Source organism: Geotrypetes seraphini, chromosome 1, assembly GCF_902459505.1.
Source record: "Geotrypetes seraphini chromosome 1, aGeoSer1.1, whole genome shotgun sequence".
Classification (NCBI taxonomy): Eukaryota; Metazoa; Chordata; class Amphibia; order Gymnophiona; family Dermophiidae; genus Geotrypetes; species Geotrypetes seraphini.
The window spans coordinates 425096150-425107177 of NC_047084.1; the positions used below are offsets into that span (position 1 = coordinate 425096150).

The 11028-nt window shown below is 41.6% G+C and overlaps 1 long non-coding RNA gene across 2 annotated transcripts in view; it reads left to right on the forward strand.

The window, feature by feature from the left end:
* LOC117362335 overlaps positions 1-10780 on the forward strand; it is a 207181-nt gene extending 196401 nt beyond the window's left edge. For both annotated transcript variants that reach the window (XR_004539867.1, XR_004539869.1), the window contains one exon: positions 10640-10780. This is a non-coding gene — a long non-coding RNA (uncharacterized LOC117362335). The remainder of the gene's footprint in view (positions 1-10639) is intronic.
* The last annotated feature ends 248 nt before the right edge of the window (positions 10781-11028 follow it).

Sequence of the window (11028 nt, forward strand, 5' to 3'; positions counted from 1 at the left end):
CTCCTCAAACCATGTACTAAAAATACTCCCCACCCCCTTTTACAAAACTGCAGAAGCGGTTTTTAGCAAAGGCTGGTGTGCTGAATGCTCTGAGCATTGGGATCAGTGCAGAGCATTCAGTGTGTAAAAAACACTTTTGTGGTTTTGTAAAAAGGGGGAGGGGGGTTGTATTTTAGCACTGGGAGTATGTTAAAGGATGGAGAATAGGCATGTCCTGTAATAATCAGGGCTTGGACACTGGCACATTCTGACCAGTTAGTGCAGGATTAGCATGGGATCCCTTAGAGCAGGGGTGTCCAATGTCGGTCCTCGAGGGCCGCAGTCCAGTCGGGTTTTCAGGATTTCCCCAATGAATATGCATTGAAAGCAGTGCATGCACATAGATCTCATGCATATTCATTGGGGAAATCCTGAAAACCCAACTGGACTGCGGCCCTCGAGGACCGACATTTTTATGAAGCCACATTAGCGTTTCTTTTATCGCTGGCCCTGGGAGGGGCTAAAGGATCTGGCCATTTGGAATCTTAAGCCACTCCCAGTGCTAGAATGAACTGGGAGTCAGGCCTAAGATTCAAATTTCAAGTCTATTCATGGTTTGATATACTGACCATCACATGTATCTGGACAGTTAACAATATTAAAAATTAAAAAAGTCTGATATAATTTTTGATTTAGGTGACATAAAATAAAAAGAGGGTAAACCTAATACTATGAAAAATTAAGACTGATTAGAAACGAGAGGTTTGGGCGGATAGGGAAGTTTTAATTACAATTATAAATAAAAATAAAAGGGAGGGTAGAGGGATGGGAAGTAACGAGAGGGAAACAGGGATATAGCTTCTTAAAAGTTTTTGGGGTTTTTTCTCCCACTTATTTTTTACTTATTGGTAGATTGGTAGATTCTGGTTGGCCAAGGAGCCTTAAGTGCATGGGCCAATCATGGCCTTAGGCCCCTTCCCAGTACATCCCATGATGCACCGGGAAGGGGAAGGCCCATTTTGGTGAAGGCAGGCCTGCCGGCCAGAGGCTGAAATGGTCCCTCTGGCTGGCCAAATACAAGAGGTGAGGAGGGTTGGGGTGGGCTAGGTGGGAGGAAGGGGAGAGGGGATTCCAGCTAGCCGGGGGGGTTCTGGCTGGGTTGGGGTTGGGATCAGGTGAGGCAGGAAAGATTGGGCATCTCTGCTGCCGGGGAAGGTTGCGGGGTATCACGGCAGGAGGGATTGGGCATCCCTGCTGCCGGGAAAGGTTGCAGTGTGTGTGTGTGTGTGTGTGGGGGGGGGTTACCTGGGCCTCTGAACTGCTCGCAGCAGCCGTGATCAGCTCAGCAGCCCGATCTGGAACTTATACCTGTTTTGACTTGGTCTAAGTCAAAACGTATAAGTTCTGTCCAAGCAACCTGTTAAACTTTTCGATTATGGCTGCTGGACGACTAAATCTAGGTCGGCCCACATCCTGCTCACCTCCCGTCCTACCCACTCCTTCAAAAATGCCACTTTTCACTCTGGGCGCACAGAAGCAATCAAAAGGCCTAAGCTGGTTTCGGATATGTCTAAAACCCTATTCGATTACTCATTACTTGGAAAATCTTTCTCTTTGATCATCCAAGTGCTGATTTAGGCAGGTTTTTAGATGTATATTTGTTTTGATTATGTACCTCATAATGTCCAAAGAATATTTGTTTAAAATTCTATTCCATTTGTCAACAAACATATCATCATCTTTGAACAGTTGTGGTTGTAAATTCACTCTCAAGCCTCTGGGTATCTGTTCCTTCCTACAATAGTATGCCATCGCTGATCCATTTAATTCCAGTCGTTTGATATATTTGTAATATGATATCAATTCTTCAATCTCTGTTTTTCCTTGAACACTGGAACTGGTGGTTAAAGATTCAAATTTATCCAACAGACCTTTTGCTAAAGTTAGAAGGGAAAAGATTCCATACAAACATAAGGAAGTTCTTCTTCACCCAGAGAGTGGTAGAAATCTGGAACGCTCTTCCAGAGGCCGTTATAGGGAAAAGGTTGGATAAGTTCCTACTGGAACAGAACATACGCAAGTAAGCCTAGACTCAAATAGGGCACTGGCCTTTAATCTAAGGGCCGCCATGTGAGTGGACTGCTAGGCACGATGGACCATTGGTCTGACCCAGCAGCAGCAATTATGTTCTTATCTCCATGGAGAAACTAAGACCAGTTTGCCAAGGTTTTTCACTCATCTTCAAATAACTAGGGTAATCCAAACATACAACTTAAAAATCTTAAATTACTCAAATTGCAATCTAAATGATGAAGAATCTTAGAGAGTAAACTTGTACAATGTTAAACCTAATTTTAGGACCTTATATGCCCAAGACACTAATCAAAATGTCTTTTGTGCCCTTATTGGGGTGGTGTATTCATCATTGGTCCATTTGTAAACTATTTTCAAATTTGGCTAATGTACCAACTCATATGTGCATCTGAAAGAAGAAAAAAAGGAGGAAGCACTTAACTTTTACAGATAGTGATGTTATTGAACAAAAAAAGCCTAGTCCAACTCCCCAATGAAAATGATAGTAGGTACATGGTATCCACATCCTGCACTGTAACAGGTGCTCCCAAATCCAGTCCAGGCCTAGAAGAAGAAAGTGCAACCCACAATACAGACATATTAGTGCTAAAATAATCCCCCAATTCATTTCCTAACACTTGCTTTATCAACAAGCATAATTTCCTGACAAGATTAGTAGATTCCATGATGAGTTTCATGTAATAGGAATGTTTGGCTAGCTTCCTCTGATGGTTATAATAATGCTGTAGAGCAGGGGTGTCCAACCTTTTGGCTTCCCTAGGCCGTATTGGCCGAAAAAAAATTTTCTAGGGCCGCACAAATGCGCAAACGCTGCAGCATGACAGAGGAGGGAGCCGGCAAGACGGTAAACACCCAGGGGCAGCAGAGGAAAACACTGCATTGCCCTCGACCGGGGCCGCACAAAATATTTCACTGGGCAGCATGCAGCCCTCAGGCCACAGGTTGGATGCCCCTACTGTAGAGTATAGATACCTACATATTACCAACTCATCAGGGGTCTGAAGTTCTGTAGGTGCTTTTCTATAACTTTAAGTCCATCATGATATTAATGTGAATGTCTAGGTTGCACAGAATGTCTTCCCTGCACCGTTGCAAACTCATCCGTTTTCTTGTATAATGCAGCATTTAAAAAAAAACAAACAACCCTCTAGAAGCTCAGTAACTAAGGAAGGTTGTTGCATTCGATTAAGGGCAGAGGCAAACTCCCTCACTTTAAGGAAAAAAGCTGAAAACATACTTGGTGGATAAATTCCTTACAACTCAGTCACTCAGCCTTCCCTCCAAATCAAGAATCATCTACATTTTATTACCTCATTTGTCTTTATTTCTGCACACTCCTTATTCCATTTGGGAATCTGAAATTGATTCATCCTTGTAATTGTACCATCCTTCTATGTTAATGTAACTATTACTTCACTTTGCCTTTATAGCCCCTTTTATGGCAAATCTGACTGGAGCCTATACTTTATTTATTTAATTTTCTATATCGTTCTCCCAGGAGAGCTTAGAACTGTTTACATAAGATTATTCAGGTACTCAAGCATTTTTCCCTGTCCGTCCTGGTGGGCTTACAATCTATCTAATGTACCTGGGGCAATGGGGGAATTAAGTGACTTGCCCAGGGTCACAAGGAGCAGCATGGATTTGAACCCACAACCCCAGGGTGCTGAGGCTGTAGCTTTAACCACTGCACCACACTTATCTGATGGAATGTAACAGCAGTTCCCCTTTTTAGCTTGTAAATCACCTTGAACCTGTGCTAGATAAGTGTGATACAGAAATTCAGATTAGATTTGATTTGATTAGATATTCTAATCAAATATAATTGGCACCTAACCTTAGGTGACCTGTTAAATAATGAGGGGGGGGCAAGTCTTTTCATGTTATCTTTCTGGCATTATAGCAGAAAGTACATTCCTCCCATCACACCTTTTCAGGAAAACCTTTCTATGGAAATACCTGGTGGGCCTCGGTAGGCACTGGCCTACCCATTCTTGGCTCAGGCTCACCCTGTCTGGTGACCAATGAGACCCTCAAAATACTTCCAATAGCAGCCACTTTGTTCCTCTTTCTCTCCTTCTCCTCTTCCACTGGATCCATCATCTGCTCCAAACCTGTCCACACATGGCAAATCCTCCTCTCTCTGAAATCCTCCCCCCCCCTCACCCTCCACACACACATCACTCAGTGGCAACGATTCATATCACTGCCTGTGCCTGATCCCAGGCTTCTGCATCCCTCCCTCAATGATGTTATTTCCTATTTCCTCACTGCCTGGATGCGGCAGAGGGAAACCTGTGAGACTTGGGACTGGACAAGCAGGGTACATGAATCGCTGCAGCTGCAAGAAAGAGTTCTGAGGTAGAGCAGGGAGAGAAGGAGTTGCCAAACCTCTGGTAGGGGAGGGGACTGTGCTAAATCCTGGGGTGGGAGAGAGATGCAGGACAAAGGGGAGAGGAGAGTTTTGGAAGGGCCAACTCAAAATGGCAGGTCTGGATGATCCAAATGAACTTATGTGTACAACAGAAGAGCGGGACTTGGGTGTGATTGTATGTAATGAACTTAAGGTGGCCAAACAGGTTGAAAAGGTGACGGCGAAAGCTAGGTTGCAAAGGGAAAGGTATGGCCAGTAGGAAAAAAGGAGGTATTGATGCCTCTGTATAAGACTCTGGTGAGACCTCATTTAGAATATTGTGTACAATTCTGGAGTCCACACCTTCAAAAAGATATAAAAAGGATGGAGTTGGTCCAGAGGAAGGCTGCTAAAGTGGTGTGTGGTCTTTGTAATAAGGAGTATGGGGACAGATTTAAATATCTCAATCTGTATAATTTGGAGGAAAGGTGGGAGAGGAGCGATATGAAAGAGGCGTTTAAATACCTACGTAATATAAATGTGCATGAGTCATCTCTTTCATTTAAAAGGAAACTCTGCAATGAGAGGGCATTGGATAAAGTTAAAAGGTGATAGGCTCCAGAGTAATCTGAGGAAATACTTTTTTACGGAAAGGGTGGTAGATGCGTGGAAGTCTCCCAGAAGAGGTGGTGGAAGCAGAGACTGTGTCTGAATTCAAGAGGGCCTGGGATAGGCACGTGGGATCTCTCAGAGAGAGAAAGTGATAATGGTTACCTGCCGTCATGTTTCTATAATTTGGAATCTGAAGAGAAGCTGAGCTAAACTAAAGATGACCAAACTGAAAATGTTTGCCATACACATTCATACTGAAAATATGCACCCACTACTAATTAAGCATAAACCCGCTCTGGAAATACCTCAAAGATGCAGCTTTTTTGACCAGCCATTTGGGTGCACTTTGTGAATTTAGGTAGACAGATAAAGTGATCAGTTGAAGGGAGCGGGGGGGGGGGGGAAGAAAGAGATCAGGGGAAATTTTAAACTTGGAGTTTTACTTGGCTAACCAATCCCCATCTTTTATGAAGCTGTGTTAGGGTTTTTTGTCACTGGCAGCAGTGGTAAAAGCTATCCACGTGGCTTCATTAAAAAAAAAAAAAAAGGAGAGGAGCAGGAGGGCAAATGTGATCTATGGAATTTATTATAGTTTTTTTATTTTCACATAAGAGCATAAGAATTGCCGCTGCTGGGTCAGATCAGTGGTCCATCGTGCCCAGCAGTCCGCTCACGCGGCAGCCCCCGGGTCAAAGACCAAGGCTCTAAAATGAGTCCAGCCTCATCTGTGTACGTCCCAGTTTAGCAGGAACTTGTCCAGCTTAGTCTTGAAACCCTAGAGGGTGTTTTCCCCTACAACAGACTCCGGAAGAGCGTTCCAGCTCTCCACCACTCTTGGCTGAAGAATAACTTCCTTACGTTTGTACGGAATCTCTCACCTTTCAACTTTAGAGAGTGTCCTCTCGTTCTCCCTACCTTGGAGAGTATGAACAGTCTGTTTTTATCTAAGTCTATTCCCTTCAGTATTTTGAATGTTTCGATCGTGTCTCCTCTTTTCAAGGGAGAAGAGGCCCAGTTTCTCTAATCTCTCACTGTACGGCAACTCCTCCAGCCCCTTAACCATTTTAGTCGCTCTTCTCTGGACCCTTTCGAGTAGTACCGTGTCTTTCTTCATGTACGGCGACCAGTGCTGGACACAGTACTCCAGGTGAGGGCGCACCATGGCCCGGTACAGCGGCATGATAACCTTCTCTGATCTGTTCGTGATTCCCTTCTTTATCATTCCTAGCATTCTGTTTGTCCTTTTTGCCGCCGTAGCACATTGTGCAGACGGCTTCATCGACTTGTCAATCAGAACTCCCAAGTCTCTTTCCTGGGAGGTCTCTCCAAGTACCGCCCCGGACATCCTGTATTCGTGCATGAGATTTTTGTTACCAACATGAATCATTTTGCATTTATCCACATTGAACCTCATTTGCCATATCGCTGCCCATTTCTCGAGCTTGATTATGTCACTTTGTAGATCTTCGCAATCCCCCTGTGTCTTCACTATTCTGAATAACTTTGTATTGTCCGCAAACTTAATCATCTCACTCATCGTACCAATGTCCAGATCATTTATAAAGATGTTGAAGAGCACGGGTCCAAGCACCGAGTCCTGCGGCACCCCGCTGGTGACACTCTTCCAGTCCGAGTATTGTCCATTTACTCCCACTCTCTGTTTCCTATGCTCCAGACAGTTTTTAATCCACGTGAGTGTTTCATCCTCGATTCCATGGCTCGCAATTTTCTGAAATAGTCATTCATGCAGAACCTTGTCGAACGCCTTCTGAAAATCCAGATACACAATGTCGACCGAGTCGCCCTTGTCTATCCGCCTGTTTACTCCCTCAAAGAAGTGCAGCAAGTTCGTCAGGCAAGATTTGCCTTTGCTGAAACCGTGCTGGCTGGTCCTCATTAAACCGTGTTCATCAAGGTGATCAATGATGCGGTCCTTTATCAGCGCCTCTACCATCTTTCCCAGATCTCCCCTCGAACCTTTTTAGAAGATCAGCGTAACATTCGCCAACTTCCAGTCTTCCGGAATCTTTCCCGATTTGATCGACAGATTGGCTATTAGTTGAAGCAGTCATCCTTATATAAATGTGTGGCATTTTTAAAAATTTCTCAAAAATACAAGTTAGAAAGGAAATGTAATTATGGCAGTTATTTTTCCACAGAAATATAGATTTTATTTTTTATTGTATTTTTCTTCTTTTTTTCCCACTGAATGCTAAGTAGAGGGGTACACAAATACTGCTAAGCATATTTAAATGAGACAGTGTGATAATTAAATTGGGCTAGTATTCTGGATCTTTCATGATGGGAGCATGCTTCCAGATGTTGATGACATAAGGACAGAGACTAATGCATATTAAAATTGATAATATATCAAACAGTTCCAAGTGGAGCTAGTCTAAACACTAAAGTAAAAGAGCTATTCTTTTCTACTGTGTTATGTAGTGACTCTGAATGAAGTATTATACAGTACAACAGAAGATGTTAATATTCTTATATGAGAAAACTTAACTTTTTCAGCTTTGGAGCGGAAAAGCAGTCTAGTGGTTAGAGCAAAAGACTGAAAGACAGGGTTCAAATTCTATTTCTGATCCCTGTGACCTTGGAAAATTACTTAACCCTTCATTATCTCAAGTATGAACAAACTGTAAGCTCTCTTGGGATAGCAAAACACCCATGTACTTGAATGCAATTTGCTTGAGCTATTGAGAAAGACACGAGCTAAATCCAAGTCTAGATTTCCGACAAGGAACTTTTTGGTAGGGATTCTCAACTCAGTCCTTGGGACATACCCAATAGAGAATGACATGGAGATGGGTATTCACAGGTGCCCACAGAGTGGGGACAGGGATAGAGCCCAAGAGAGAATGGGGCAGGGATGGGGACAAAGCCTGTGATGACGCCTCTCCCCTTGTCTGGCGTATCTCCTCCTCCCCATGCCTCTTCTTTTTCAGGACCCACCCTGGTGGCTCAGGTCCCCCACAAGTAGCACATGTTGATGTGATGACATCACGCATGCACGTGACATCATTGCAGTGACGTCTGCGCACTTCTGGATGCCCTTGAGCCGCGGCCGCCAGTTTAGTGTCCCCTGGCTGGTAAAGTTTGCGAGACACTGCTCTAAACCTTCACCAGTGTGAGCAGCTTCTCTGCCTGCTGCTTGCGCTGGCTTTTACTCTGATGTCATTCCCTGACCCGCGACCCAAAATTGATTTCAGAGGGAGCCAGGTCTGCAGTTAGAGCAGTTCACGCTGGCAAAGATTTTAAAGAGGTACAGGGGCGGGAAAGGGAGGGCGCAAGCGTAGCATGGGGAGGTGGAGAGGTTCTGGTGCCCCCACCAAGACGGTGCCCCAGGCGGTCCACTCCCCCTTTACTAAGCCACTGACAGTAGTCCAAGTACAGCAGTAGCATTGCTTGACTGATTGTCCTAAAGTTCACTCAAGGCAGAATATAGCAAGAATAAGTCAAACATTTATTTATTTATTATTTATTTATTTTTAACATTTCTATACCGTAAATTTAAGATTAATTTAAAAACGTTCCTTTTCAAAGACGCTTTTGATTAATAACTTTTAATCTGGAACACAATGATTCAATATTTAAAGAAAATAAATTCCTACCTAATGTTTTTGCCCAACCTCCTTTTAATTATATTTTGTAGTTCTTATCCCTTTTTTTCCCTAAATTCATGTCATGTCATGTTTTTTTGTCTCTTTTACATTTATTTTTACTATTATGTATAATTAATGTTTTAATTTTTGTTTTTAAGATTGTAATTTTAAATAATTCTATTTATATATATGTATGTTCATCGCTTTGAAAAATGACAAAGCGATTAATCAAAAATTTTAATAAACTTGAAACTTGAAACTTGTCTAAGTCCTAGGCGGTTTACAGTATATCCACGTACATAATAGACATAAGCAATAGACAATAAGAGCAGTAAAACTATTCAAATTACAACTACATTACAATGTTGACACAATACATAGTAAAACATTTTAATAGACAGAATAGGATGTGAGCAAAGATGGAGCATATAGATAAGATTGTGTAAGCAGGTGTAAGAAAAATAAGAGGACTGTTTTAAAGAAGATGCATTTGAGAATTCTCAGCTAGGGTAGGAGAGGATAAACATGTCCTGATTTGCACACTAATGGGGCTGGTTTTGGGAACTCTTTTATATAAAGCACTTAGGCTGCCTTTATAAAACCGATATAAAATATGCACTTTTATGGAGCTGTGGGAGTGTGTGGTGCAGTGGTTAGAGCTACAGCCCCAGCACCCTGGGGTTGTGGGTTCAAATCCCACACTGCTCCTTGCAAGACATTTAATCCCCCATTGCTCCAGGTACATTAGATAGAGTGTGAGCCCGCCAGGGCAGATAGGGAAAAATGCTTGAGTACCTGAATAATTTGTAATCCGCATAGAATTGTAGGATATGTGGAATATAAATAAATAAATCCCATATAGGTATCCTGTTGAAAAGAAAATAGATCTCAAACCATGCACCAGTTGAATTTCTGGCAGTACTGCAAACAGACTTCAGCTGCTCAGTCACTGAAATGCATAGTTTCAAGTTTTATTAACATTTGATGAATCACTTATTAGAAACACTAAGCGATGAACAGAATCAAAAATAAAGTATAATACGTAAAGACATACAAATTAACAAAATTCTTTCATATAATACAAACATGAGTAGGGGGGGAAAGAGGAAAAGTTACAATTTTTGTCTTAGAAGAAAAGAACGAGAAGAAAAAAAAACAAAAGGGAGTAGGGGTAAATAAAACTTTGATGTATTTAGAAATTTATATTTAAAAATTTAAATGTTAAAAGCATCTTTTAAAAAATTAGATTTTAAGGATTTTTTGAAAGATGTAAGATCTTTTTCATTTCTAATGTATTGTGGCAAAGAATTCCACCATTGAGGGCCCATCACAGAAAACATGTCCGATCGTCTCGTGCCTACTATTTTCAGAGACGGGCTTGTTCACAAGTATAGAGTGCTAATACCGCACGGAACCTGCCACTGTCATATGAGCCCCATTTGGGAAACACAGTGAGAAGACTTTTAGAGAATGTTAACATGATTTGGCAGCAGCAGCGTTTGAAATGAATGTGGTTACGAGGTTCCTCAGTAACATATGCTTTCACTAAGCTGCAGTATTCTTTACTTTCATAGCCGGAGCTTCTTAAACTATTACTTTACATTTTCCAAGATTACAATGCTAAGCCAAATCAAAGTTGTTAACTCTGGATATAATCACCATATTATGAAATTAGAGTTCATCCTGAGCAGTAAACTGATATTTAAATGTGACCTCCAAAAATGAAAGAAAAAAACTGGTATGTCTGCTTCTGATTATGAGTTAAACTTTGAACTTTTTCTATTGTTCCGTTCACGACTTTGCTAATATAAATAAAAGGCTAAACCTATGAAGGCATTTGAAATAGTGTTACTGTAAAATACAAACGTCTCTTCTGTTGGCGTTAAACTACTGTTGATTTAGTCATACTTATATGGTAAAGCTAAGACTTAGACAACATAATTTGTATGCCTAGTTTACAAAAATAATCTTGTTTTGTTCTTTTCCTTTATAGGAGTGATGAATGACTTAGAGCTGGTGTTGTAAAGTTCAGACATGTCCCTAGCTGATCCACATTGTTTTACTTGCTCTATCTTCCTCCTTTGGAAGCTGAAATCTTTCCTTTTGTAAATGGGTACATTAAACAGTGTTATTAATATCAGCTTTCTTGCCTTTATGTATTGTACAATACGTCAACTCAACCACATGCCAAGACAGGAAGGGCAGAATAACAGAGCTCTTGCGTTGTTATCAAGCAAACATAACTGTGGTGGACAGTGTTTTCTGTTTCCTTTTCACAAGGTCGGGGAGGGAGGGTATACAAGGAGAGTCTTCCCAACGGAGCTCAGAAGAACAAAAAAAAAAAGTTACAAAATTCAATAAAAGTATGGGATACGCATACAG